The sequence below is a fragment of the Peromyscus eremicus genome, chromosome 23 (genome assembly GCF_949786415.1).
Source record: "Peromyscus eremicus chromosome 23, PerEre_H2_v1, whole genome shotgun sequence".
Lineage (NCBI taxonomy): Eukaryota > Metazoa > Chordata > Mammalia > Rodentia > Cricetidae > Peromyscus > Peromyscus eremicus.
Window position 1 is genome coordinate 36,088,193 of NC_081438.1, and position 13,073 is coordinate 36,101,265.

Consider the following 13,073-nt stretch of genomic DNA (forward strand, 5'->3'; position numbering starts at 1 on the left):
GAGTATCATGTATCGTGTGATTTACAGGAAATGATTAAGTCAATGATAGAACTGAGAGTTTTCTGATTCTAGGGGCCATCCCATTGAGCTCCAGCTGGCTCTCTGCATCCTGACTGTACTGAGCATTTCTCTGTAATCTTATCATCTTTTAATGAAATGGGAGACACTGTGGTGATTCTGGTAAGAAATCTGTATCAAATGTTGTTTGTAAAACTACAAATAGAAATCATCTTTCCATAAATATGTGATATCTTCCTTTGCTTTATTAAAACTGAGACATAGCATGTCTGATCATAATCACTTCTCGTTTGAATCTGTTTGGGTCTCCATTTGACTTCTCAGAGTTTGGTGATGTTCACTTTGGTTCGGTACATTGCTTGGAAATTTTACTTACAGTTTATTTAATTTTCAAGCTTTTTAAATATAACTAAACTGGGAGGTGGGCTGGAGAGATGACTCAGTGGTTAAGAGCACTGAATGTTCTTCTAGAGGACCTGGGTTAAACTCCCAGCACCCACATGGCAGCTCACAACTGTAACTCCAGTTCCCAGGGACCTGACACCCCACACAGATGTACATACAGGCAAAATACCAGTGCACATCAAATAAGAATAGTTAATAAAATATATCTAATAAAATAACTAAATGGGGTAAAGTTTTTCTCACTAGGTTTGTCTTATTTCTACCTGATGTTTATAAAGGGCATAGATCATGTTTTTCTTTTGGAATCCATCATGAGCTCCTCCCTGTCCTATGACAGTGAACATAAAACAAAAATGGCTGACTGGTCAATGGGTTGGGCACCAAAGGCTAAAGTGTTCCAGTCCTATCCAGTATCAGAAGCTTCATGGATTCTTCCACTTTAGTTTACACCCTTTCATTCCCTTCCTGAGTCATTTAGTCTAAAATCACTGCATGGGGCACATGGAGGTGTCTATATATTATACTGGAAGAGCAAGTTATGGCAACTTCAAGTGAGATCCAGTAGTTCATGGAGGGTCTTGCCTGCCTGGGTGTAGGGATCCACCAAGGACTGTCCTTACATAGTCAACAGATGAGATGCAGAAAACCAAAGTTAGGTAAGGAAAGCATCTATGATTGAGAAGGATGCATGGAAGTTGGCTCTATAAAGAATTGCCTATGAACTCACTCTGTAGACCAGGCTGGCCTTAACTCAGACATTCACCTGCCTCTGCCTCCAAAGAGCCGGGATCCAAGGCATGAGCCACCACCTTCCAGGCAACTCACTTAAAGGAAAGAATTTAACTGAGGGCTTGCTTAAGTTTCAAAGACTTAGTTCTTTATCATCTCAATGGGGAGCATGACAGCATGCAGGCAGACATGGTACTGGAGAATAAGCTGAGGACTACATCCTGATCCACAGGGAGCAGGTAGAGAGAGACAGAGATGGCCTGGTGTGAGATTTTGAAACCTCGAAGTCCACATCCAGTGACACACCAAGGCCACATCTACTCCAACAAGACCACACCTCATCCTTCCCAACAGTCCAGCAACTGGGAACCAAGCATTCAAATATATTAGTCTATGGGGGCCACTCTCATTCAAACTACAACAATATTGACAGGAGAATGACAAAAATAGTAGTCACAAACAATACTCAATGATACTAGAAAAATTCAAAGAAAATACTAAAAAAAGATGTAAATCTGTATTAGAGCAGCCAGGAAGCTGCAAATCTCAAAATAGAAGTATTTAGAATAGTTGCAGTCTAGTATAGAGCCTCATCTCTCCAGATACGCTGCAGATCACATGTTCAAGCAATGCATCCAACCATTAGATTCTTTGTGTATTAGACCCACAAAAGACACAACCATTACTAAAGGGAAATCATCCATAGTTATACAGCTTTTGGCTATGCCAGCTTTGTTGATTGGGAAATGAATGGAAGTATTTCAGAAAACCCTTCTGTGTTCTCCACTGCAGTACCAATTTATCAACCTCATTCAGCCACACTGACTTCCAGGGAATCTCCCAGACAGTACCCACCCCTTTGTGTTTCAAGTGCCTTCTTGAAACCCCTTCTAGTGCTGTGAAGGCCATCCCATCTTACAGAAGACTTGAGTGCAGTTGGGTGTCATGGGGCATGGGAAGCTGATACAGGTGGATTGTGAGGACAAAGTCAGGCTAAGTTACCTAGGGAGACCTTGTTTCAAAAACAACAGAAACTAAGCCCAGCAAAATATCAGTTTTCTTTCTTTCTTTTTACCACTACCTTTTCTTTCTTTATTCTCATGATTTTCCCAACTGATCAGGGTAGAGGAGGTAAAACTTCCAACATTCCACATAAGAAACAGATGCTGGATTTAATCTCTATCCTTAGAAAGGACACACTGAATGTCCGTGGGAGCTCTCTGGGACTTTGTGCAAGCTATCTAAACTGGCATCCCTGTATCTGTGTTGTGTCAGCATACTTTCCTCCACTGAAGGGGTGGCTGGTTCTAGTCTCTCCAAGAATATGTGAGTCTCTCTACCTTTCACACTAGACACCAAATGTCTTCCTGGAGAAAAACTGAATGTCTTCTTTCTAGTTCCTGTTATCACACTAACTGATAAGTGTGAGTGACAGAATGATGGTATTTTGGTTTGGTGTTTGTTTTCTGAGACAAGGTTTCTCTGTGTAGTCCTGGCTGTCCTGGAACTAGTACTATACACCAGGCAGTCCTTGAACTCAGAGATCCACCAGCCTCTGCCTCCCACGTGCTGGGACTGAAAGGTGTGCACTACCACTGTCTGGCTAGTTTTTGTGTTTTCATGTGTGTTGGTTCTCATTTATGTGGAGGCCAGAGGTCAACTGAAGTGTCCTCAACTGCTCTCTGCTTTATTTTTGAGACAGGACCTCTCACTGAATCAATTTGGCCAGATTGGATGACCAGTGATCCCTGTATGGTGATACTTTATTTGTGCTTAAATGTGATTTTATTTGTATGTTAATAAATAAAGTTGCCTGGAGATCAGAGGTCATAGCCAGTAAGCAGAAATCTGGCAGTGGTAGCACATGCCCTTAATCTGATCACATGGCAGACAGAGTCTCTGTGTGTTCAAGGACACAGCCAAGCATGGTGACACACGCCTTTAATCCCAGTACCAACCATAGAGACCTGGAGGTCTGTATAGACAGGCAGCAATGAGGAAATCATGTGGTTGGGTTTAGAGCCAATGAGAAGGTAGAACAAAAAGGCAATAAAAAGACAGACACACAGGAGAAGGTCGCTCTGAGTGGAAGGATGGCAGTGAGTGGTAAGCTAAAGGCTATGATCACTTGGGCTATTAACTCCGCATTTGGCTCTGTGTCTTATTTAATAAGACCATTTAGAATTTTGTCTACGTTTGGTGCCCAATGTGGCACAAATTCATTAAAAACCATTGGTGGCTTCACAGGCCAGGGGTTTCAAACCCCAGATCAGCCAGAGTTTACAGGCCCCAGGCCTGGTCAGAGCTACCGGTCTGGCTGCACAAGGTCAGAGCTGCACTTGACTGCAGCTGCAGCAGCTACATGCAGCTGCAGCTGGAGCTGCTTGCAGCTGAATCACCAACTCATGTGGTTGGAGCTTAAGGACGCCAGAGCTCAGGCCCAAATTGGCTCAAGTGGGAGCATGTGGCTGGGTTTTGGCTTTTAGCCAAAACATGTGGCTACAGTTTCTCTTTCTTTCTCTCTCTTTCTTTCTTTCTTTCTTTCTTTCTTTCTTTCTTTCGTCTCTTTGTTTCTTTCTTCCTTCCTTCCTTTCTCTCTCTCTCTCTCTCTCTCTTTCTCTCTCTCTCTTTCTCTCTCTCTCTTTCTCTCTCTCTCTCTCTCTCTCTCTCTCTCTCTCTCTCTCTCTCTCTCTCTCTCTCTCCACAAACACACTAGGTAGCTGTTTTGAAATTCCCTTGGATTTCTACTGTTCTACGCAGACTTGGTAAGTCAATTAAGATATCAGACATTTTAAAGGGAAAAACTACTTAAAAGAGAAAATTTTCTCTACATTAATGGAATGGGGGGCGGGCTGGGGGGAAGGTGAGGGGGGCGGGAGGGGGGAGAAAAAGGGAATCTGTGGCTGATATGTAGAACTTAATTTAGTAATAAAATATAGAAAAAAATGGGTAATATCTGTACAATAGAAGGATAAAAGTCTTTGTTTGATAAAACATTAGGCAATCTGAAAATGGAACAATTACATGAGAGGAATAATGTTGATGGGATATATGTAACATCATTTATGCATATTATTAGTTTACTTATCCTTATTTTACAATTTAAAAAGATAGTCAATTTAAGTGCCAGGATAAAAGCTCTAGAAAAACCTGTTAAAATGAATTATAGAGAAATTCAGACTCAGATAGAAGAATTTAAAGGTGAAATTATTTCAGGATTGGATTATAAGATTACGGAAAAAAAGCCTGTTTTCAAACAATCAAACTTAATTTAACCAGTAACCATACAGCAGCTACCTGGTAAAGTGAATGTAGAAACTAATTGGACTCCAGTTGAAATGTTAGATTTAAGAAGGTTTAAGGAGGCAATAGTATCTTATGACATGCATTCCCTATTTGTAAAGCAAATGTAAAACTCCTGGTCAACTTGTAATAGGATCATCCCTCAAGACTGGAAAGAGCTGGTAAATGCTGTCCTTGAACCCAGAGCACAGCTGCAGTGGTGTGCATGTATTACTGTGATGAGGCTAAGATGATAGAAAGTCAATGGAGGGCTAGAGGTGTGGAAATTTCCCAGGATCAGCTTCTTGGAGAACGCCAATATGCTGAAATACAAAGAAAATGTTTATATGATAACCAAACCCTAATTCTATGTTGAATGGCAGCCATGAATGCATGGGGCAGAATTGAGGAAGCAGGAAAGAAAACAGAATCATTCATAAAAGTTGTAAAAGGCCCCAAAGAATCCTTCATGAATTTCTTACAAAGAACATCTTCAGCAGTAAATAGAATGGTCCTGAATTCAGAAGCTAGCCAGATAATAATTGAATCTTTGGCTTTTGAGAATGTGAATGTAGCACACAAGAGAATAATCAGGCCATTAAAGGCAAGATCAGCATCTTTGGAGGACTGGATTAGAGACATGATTAATGTTGACTCTCATGACCATGATGATATGGAGATAGGAGAAGCAATTTCAAGAGGTTTGAGGAATGTCAGATGTTTTGCATGTGGAAAGCAAAGTCATTTGAAAAGGGACTGTAAATGGGGCATTCCTAGAAACAATATTTCTTCAAGGAGCAATGGCAAAAGAATACCCCCCTCTTCTGGAGTATGCAAAAGTTGTGGTAAGGGTAAACACTGGACCAACAAATGTAGATCAACAAGGGACAGACAAGGTAATCCTTTGCCTCAGTCAGGAAACTCCCAGAGGGGCCTCAGGCAGGCCCCCACAGCAAATCCAGTTCAGACCTTTCCTGCCATCATAGAAGAAACCCCTACTCAGAGCAATTAAATAACCAAATGCCTATTGGAATAAACCAGGCTGCTTGGGGTGATGGAACAGCTGAGACAGAGAGAACAGAAAAGTCAGGAGAAACCATAAAGAAAAAATTTTTGGCAAACTTCTATAAGTGAACAAAGACCAAAATTAACAATAAGAATAAATGATGTTTTGTTTTCTGGTCTAGTAGACACAGGTGCTGGCGTGACCATAATTGCACCAGAATTCTGGCATCCAACTTGGCATCTTTAGGAGGAAGTTAAGCTGTTAGGGATTGGAACATTATCTCAAGTGAAACAGAGTGCAAGATGGGTCAAATGTATAGGGCAAGAAGGACAGAGAGGAAAATTAAAACCATATGTGGCTAACATAGCTATGAATTTATGGGGACAAGATCTGTTACAACAATGGAATAATCAGATTAACATCCCTCCAACCTCAGAAACAAAACATAAACTAGCACATGTTTCTGAGAGAAATATTAGAAGGTATTATTCTAATGAGTGGTCACCAACCATCCAGATTGTACAAGAACAGAGCACAACAACTGATGATCTTCCAAAGACACCAACAGCTCTACCTTTAAAATGGTTAACAGACAAGCCTGTATGGGTCCAGCAATGGCCTTTAACAACAGAGAAACTCCAGGCTTTAGAAGAGCTGATACAAGAGCAGTTAAATGCTCAACATATTGAGGAATCAACCAGCCCTTGGAATTCTCCTGTGTTTGTTATTAAAAAGAAATCTGGTAAATGGAGAATGGTAACAGACCTTAGAGCAATTAACAAAGTAATTCAGCCAATGGGCTCTCTAGAGTCCAGAATTCCTTTGTCTACTCTGTTACCTAAAGGATTGCCTCTTATAGTTATCAATTTAAAAGACTGTTTCTTTTCAATACCCTTACAAGAAAAAGAGAAAGATTTGTTGCCTTCACAGTGCCTACTTATAATAATTCTCAACCGGTTAAGAGATATCAATGGAGGGTCCTCCCATGGGGAATGTTGAATAGCCCAACCTTGTGCCAATATTTTGTACAATAGCCATTGGAATTGATATGTAAACAATTTACTAAATCTATAATTTATCATTATATGAATGATATTTTACTAGCTGACTCAAATGCAGATACTTTAGAAAGAATGTTTGAAGAAGTAAAGAAAATTTTGCCTTGTTGGGGATTACAAATTGCTCCTGAAAAGATACAAAGAGGAGATTCTATTAATTATTTAGGATATAAAATAGGTCTATAAAAAATTAGACTCCCAAAAGGTACAAACTAGGAGAGATTGATTACGGACTCTTAATGACTTTAAAGATTATTTGGAGACATTTCTCATCTATGAACTATTGTTGGGGTAAAAAATGATGAACTGAATAATTTGTTCAGAACCTTAGAAGGTGACAAGGACTTAAACAGTCCAAGAGAATTATCACCTGAAGCTGAGAAAGAATTGGCCTTGGTAGAAAAGAAAGTACAGGAAGGACATGTGGATCGTGTCGATCCAAAGCTGGATTGCATTTTGGTTATTTTACCCTCTAGGCATTCTCCTTCAGGAATTTTAATGCAGAGGGAAGATATTATATTGGAAGGGATATTTTTACCAAATAAACAGAGTAAAAAATTAAAAACTTATGTGGAAAAAAAATCTCTGACTTGATTTGGAAAGGAAAATTGAAACTTCGTCAATTAGCAGGAATAGACCCAGCAGAAATTGTCATAGATTTAACTAAGGAGGACATTGAAAAATTATGGGCAGTAAGTGAACTTGCCAAAGAGCTTGCGGTAATTTTTGGGGAGAGATTAACAGCAAATATCCCAAAAGCGATAGAATTGATCTTATAAAGAGAGCTGATTGCCTCAAATTGTATGGGAAACACCCATATCTGGAGCTTGTACATTTTATACAGATGCAAACCAACAAGGAAAGGCAGGTTACAAATCAGAAAATTTAAGTAAGTGGTTCAAAGTCCTTATAATTCAGTTCAAAAATTGGAACTGTATGCTATTCTGTTGGTATTAATGGATTTTTCAGAACCTCTCAACATAGTTACTGACTCTCAGTATGCTGAAAGAGTAGTATTACATATTGAGACTGCAGAATTTATCCCTAAGGAGTCAGAATTAACTTCACTATCTATTCAGTTACAAGATATAATCAGGAACAGGAATCATCCTTTATATATAACTCACATCCAATCCCATATGGGTCTGCCAGGTCCTCTAGCACAAGGTAATGATGAGATTGATAAGTTATTGATAGGAAATGTGCTAGAGGCCTCAAAATTTCATTAAAAAAAATCCTTTAAAAAAGGATTTTTCCATAACCTGGCAGCAAGCCAAGGAAATTGTAAGGAAATGTCCTACTTGTTCCTTTTACAATGAGAATCCATTACCAGCAGGATGTAACCCAAAGGGTGCTCAGAGGAATGAAATCTGGCAGATGGATGTGTTTCATTTTGCAGAATTTGAAAAACTGAAATATGTACACCATACCATTGATACTTATTCAGGATTTCAATGGGCAACTGCTTTGAGTTCTGAAAAAGCTGATTCTGTAATCATGTATTTGCTAGAAGTTATGGCCATCATGGGTATACCTGCACAAATTAAAACTGACAATGCTCCAGCATATGTCTCTGTTAAAATGAAACAGTTTTTTGCTTATTACAATATAAAGCATATTATAGGTATACCACATAATCCTGCAGGCCAAGCAGTTATAGAAAGATCAAACAGAACTCTAAAGGATATGCTAAATAAACAGAAAAGTGTAGCAAAACCCCCCAGAGATAGACTACATAATGCTCTATTAACTTTGAATTTTCTTAATGCTAATGAGAAGGGAACAACAGCTGCAGAGAGACATTGGATAATAGAAAAAGCTACTGAATTAAATCAGCCTATATACTTTAAGGACATGCTGACCTCAGAATGGAAACTAGGGTATGTGTTACGTTGGGGACGAGGTTTTGCTTTTGTTTCTACAGGAGAAGATAAACTGTGGATACCATCAAAATTGATAAAGGTTCAATTTCAACAAGACAGACCTCTTAGTTAGAAGAGGTGATAGTTCATCAACCAGCATGACCATCCAATTTAAACTAGCTTAAACCATTAACACATGTATTTTCATTTAATCAGATATAACTTGCCAAAAGGGAGCCTCCCCAAAGTTAATCTTGGGGAAAGGTTTTGTTTTAGTCTTTTAGGAGAATGAAAGCTAAGGAATCTGAAGAACACTGGACAAATGAGACATCTGAAGAAAAAGGACAAATCATCTAGAAAAAAAATGTCCTATTGGTATATCATCTATAAAATTTCATAAGTCTTCCTAAATGTTTGTTTCTGCTCTTCTCTAAAAACATTTAACACAAATGGTCTTCTTGTAGTCCCAGTTCAATTAAAAATTAAAGCTGGCTTTGGAGTTGGAGAATGGTTCTCTCCTTCTTTAAACCCAAGCATGTTGTTAGAAGGAAAATGTAAACTCCCTGTATCATGCCAGAAGAAAGAACCATCTTCTGATATGGGACAGGAGAAAACAAAAATAAATAAGCTGCTTCTACATGTCTTTGTGTTCAAGTGTCTATCAGTTTTCTGCAGGAAATCACCACCAGACATCAACTGAAGTCTCCAGGAAGAAGATGGGGCCCCATAACAACAATGATTCCATGTGGACAATAATAATACCACTAAGCTGACAAACATCATCTACAGATCAGCTTTGGACTACAAAGTGCTCAGAGCAATTTTGAGATGGCTACCTGAGATGATCCATTTTCTCAGACTACTTGAATAAGGACCTGAGATAAGCCCTGAACTTTGGCATTATGCAGAGACTGGACAACAAATGATATAGCTACCTTTCCTAGAATTTGACAATTAATCCAAAATTTTTCTTTTCAGAATAAAGATGCCTTCGCCCATATCCAGCAGGAAGCAATTTTAAGAATGCGACGCCCACATTCCCAAAGAGGTGGCATGGGGCAGGTGGTTTTTTGGTCTTTCAGTGGGTTTGGGGTCTGGGATAATTTTCATTGTTTAGGAGGGTTGGTTACAAGTTGTTGTTAAGGGTTAGGAAATGTGCTAAGCAAAGGAGATTAGATTTAAGGTTCTTGTTTTAAAAAAGATATATAGAAATGATAGAATAGAGGGTAGATTATTGAATCTACTCTGAAAGTAAAGAGAAGGTATAGATACAATATAGATAAAAAGATAGATTATTGAATCACTTTTAAAAGACAATTACTAGTTTTAAATACTTTACATTGGATTGGATTTTTGTATATTGCATACAAATTATATATATTGAGAGTGATATTGTTAGAAAATGCTATATGTATACTTCTAATCTTGTTCAAGATATTGTACTTATACAGTTCATTTAACTATGTAATGCAATTTGCTAATTCTTGAAGGTTATTATTACCAACTATTAGACTATAAAGAAATGAAAGTTAGTAGTTCGAAATTACAGTTAAACTGGTAGTCATATTAGGTATGATTTCAATGTCAAGCAGATATATTTTAGATAGACAGGTCATCTTCAAACCTTTCAGAGATCTATAGAATATGGCATTTAAAATGTTTTAATAGGGTGGGACGTTGAGGACAAGTCAGCAGCATGTTCAGGCTGCTGCGCTGGCGTCGAACCCTGCTGTTAGCAGCAGCGTTGGCCTGGTTCGCCCCGCCCACGGTGGCGCGGAAGCCGCTGGAAGAGGAGGACGCAGCAGATGAGGCGGAGGCCGAGATCATCAGGCTACTGAAGCGAGCCAAGTTGAGCATTATGAAAGATGAGCCAAAAGCAGCGGAGCTAATTTTGCATGATGCTCTTTGCCTTAGCATATCAGAGTGACAACAAGAAAGCCATCTCTTACACTTACGACTTGATGGGCAACTTAGCATTTATCCGAGGGCAACTTGAAAATGCAGAACAACTTTTTAAAGCAACCATGAGCTACCTGCTTGGAGGAGGTATGAAACAGGAAGACAATGCAATTTATTGAAATCTCTCTGAAGCTGGCCGGTATCTATGCTGCTCAGAATAAACAGGAATTCGCCCTTGATGGCTATGAATTCTGCATTGCAACTCTAGAGGAAAAAACTGAAAGAGAAAAGGAATTAGCAGAAGATGTTATGTCAGTGGAAGAGAAAGCCAATACCTACCTCCTCCTTGGCGTGAGCTTAGACTCTTGTGCACGCTACCTGCTGTTCTCTGGGCATCTACCGCAGGCACAGAGGATGTATGAAAAAACCCTGCAGATTTTTCAAGGAATACAAGGAGAAAGACACCCACAGACCATTATGCTGATGAGTGACTTGGCTACTACTCTGGATGCACAGGGACGCTCTGACGATGCCTACATTTATATGCAGAGGGCGTCAGATCTAACAAGACAGATAAATCATCCTGAGCTGCACATGGTGCTCAGCAATCTGGCTGCCATCTTGACACACAGAGAGTGATACACACAAGCAAAAGAGATCTACCAGGAAGCACAGCAGCAGGCAGAGCTGAAGAGAGATGAGGTTTCTGTGCAGCACCTCAGGGAAGAACTGGCTGAGCTGTCGAGAAAAAGTAGACTTCTGACTTAATCTTGTTAAGATGTTAAGTTCATTTTGTTGTAGAGGGTAATTTCTGGTAGCCTAAAGGAGTGACTGTTCTTCAGTGTCTGGACCCTAAGCAGAGATGTGAATCGTTGTTGAAATCCAGCTTCCTTCAACTCAGCCTCGGTGAAGGACAAGTTGTATACACTGCCACGTTTGTTTTTAAATTTAGTTTACTTTGAGATGAGGTGTTGGCCTCCAACTTGGGGTCCCCCTGCCTGTGCACTGTGCACTGTGCCTGGCCCTCCTTTTGTTTGTAAAGGGGCAACAGCTTTCACCCTGTACTGACTGACTTATAAGGGCTTGATGTGAAGTAAGTGATGTTTTCCAGTGCAGCACGTAAGGGCCGTCCATCCTGGTCTGAGAAAACCGTAGATTAAGTGGCCAAGTTCTCCACGATGTGGTCATTACACCTTCTGTAAGATTTTGGTTCATACTTCTCTATCCATTTCTGGCAAACAAGTTACTTGTCTGAAGGCACAGGAGGATTTTGGTAAGTTCTCTTACAGTCTTTTATTGAAGCATTGTGAGATTTAATGAATATGGGGGAAGTGAGAATTCTAGTTGGCCGCAGTACGGAGCATTAGCTTCTGAAGTGGAAGTTAGGCCCTTTGTCTCCTGGTTACATGTAACAACTAAAAATGGTGGTGGCAGAAAGAAGGAAGCCTCTCATCAGTGCTGTCTGAGCCCTGGGCTTCCTTTACAGTCACAGTCACCTAGTGGAGTCGAGCTGAACCCAGAACTACTACTGACAGCACTGATGTGTACCACTGGCAACGTGGAACCACTGACCTGGATCCTACTTAGCTCTGGCTTTTTACTTTGCAATCTCTGTATTTACGCTGTGAAGTGGGAAACCAATTAGATTATTTGTCTGATGACTTAAAATGAATCGACTGTTACGCTGAAAAAAACATTATCACTGTCTCAGAGTACATACATACAAGATAACATGGATGGATGCTTTTACCTTTGCAACCTGGCAGATGGCCATTTACCTGAGAGAGAAGACAATTTTTCTGGTTGCCATGAAGGAACACTGGTGGTGTTGGCATTTCACGGAGGTGGGCGACGTGAGTAGGACTGGCCAATGGACTTTTGGTTCATATGTTTGTACTGGGAGAATCTTCGTAATAAACTAGAGCCTATGTAAAAAAATGTTTTAATAACTTAGAAATTTTTTCTTTTTTTATGACTATGAGACATGTCAGCTCCTGGCAGCACCAATACTTCAGAGAAGACATGGGCATTCAAGAAACTGCATATGGAGTTAACTTTCATTACGGCAAAAGTTAGCCACTGGACAACAAAGTGTCCTCTAATTGACTGCTGACAAACAGGAAAAAATGAACAGAACATGAAAAAAGGACTACTGATTCTTGCCAAGACAAGTGTGGTTGTGGCTTTAACAACAGGCATCTTCTGAGGCCAGGACAATATGGCACCATCCCTGAAGTGGCCTTTGCAATCTGGAAAAGGTACAGTGCCCTTTTCTTCGAAGGCAGCTGAACAGGCAGTAGACCAATGACTTCTAATGTGCAGGGGAACAGCAGCTGAAGCAGTTATTCTTGAAAGATTAACTAAGCTGACAGAGTCTAACCTCTTAATGGTAGACTGGCATTTAATAAAAGAGATGAAGCCACCCACAAGCCGAGAAGAATGGACAGCTGAATTAAAAAAAATATCAACAGCTAGCTGGGCCCAGACCCCATCCCTGGGCACCAGCCACTCTGGGGAAGACCTGCCCAACTTGGCCCCAGGTTCTGGCCACCGGGCAGGTTCCCTTCTAGCCCCATCGGGAAGGATCCCCTTCTCCAAGACCCCTGGCAGACTCTGCAATCTGCACGCCCTGCCCCCACACCCATCCGCCCGAGCCCCCAGGCTCTTCCTGAGACTTAGAGGATGGCCCCCAGCTCCCATCCTGCCCTGGACTTCCCTTCTGGAGCACAGCTGAGTGCCCTAGCTGGGCCCAGACCCCATCCCTGGGCACCAGCCACTCTGGGGAAGACCTGCCCAACTTGGCCCCAGGTTCTG

General features: G+C 40.5%; 1 pseudogene; it reads left to right on the forward strand.

The window, feature by feature from the left end:
• Nucleotides 1-10,203: 10,203 nt before the first annotated feature.
• Nucleotides 10,204-11,116, forward strand: LOC131898440 (tetratricopeptide repeat protein 19, mitochondrial-like; annotated as a pseudogene).
• The last annotated feature ends 1,957 nt before the right edge of the window (nucleotides 11,117-13,073 follow it).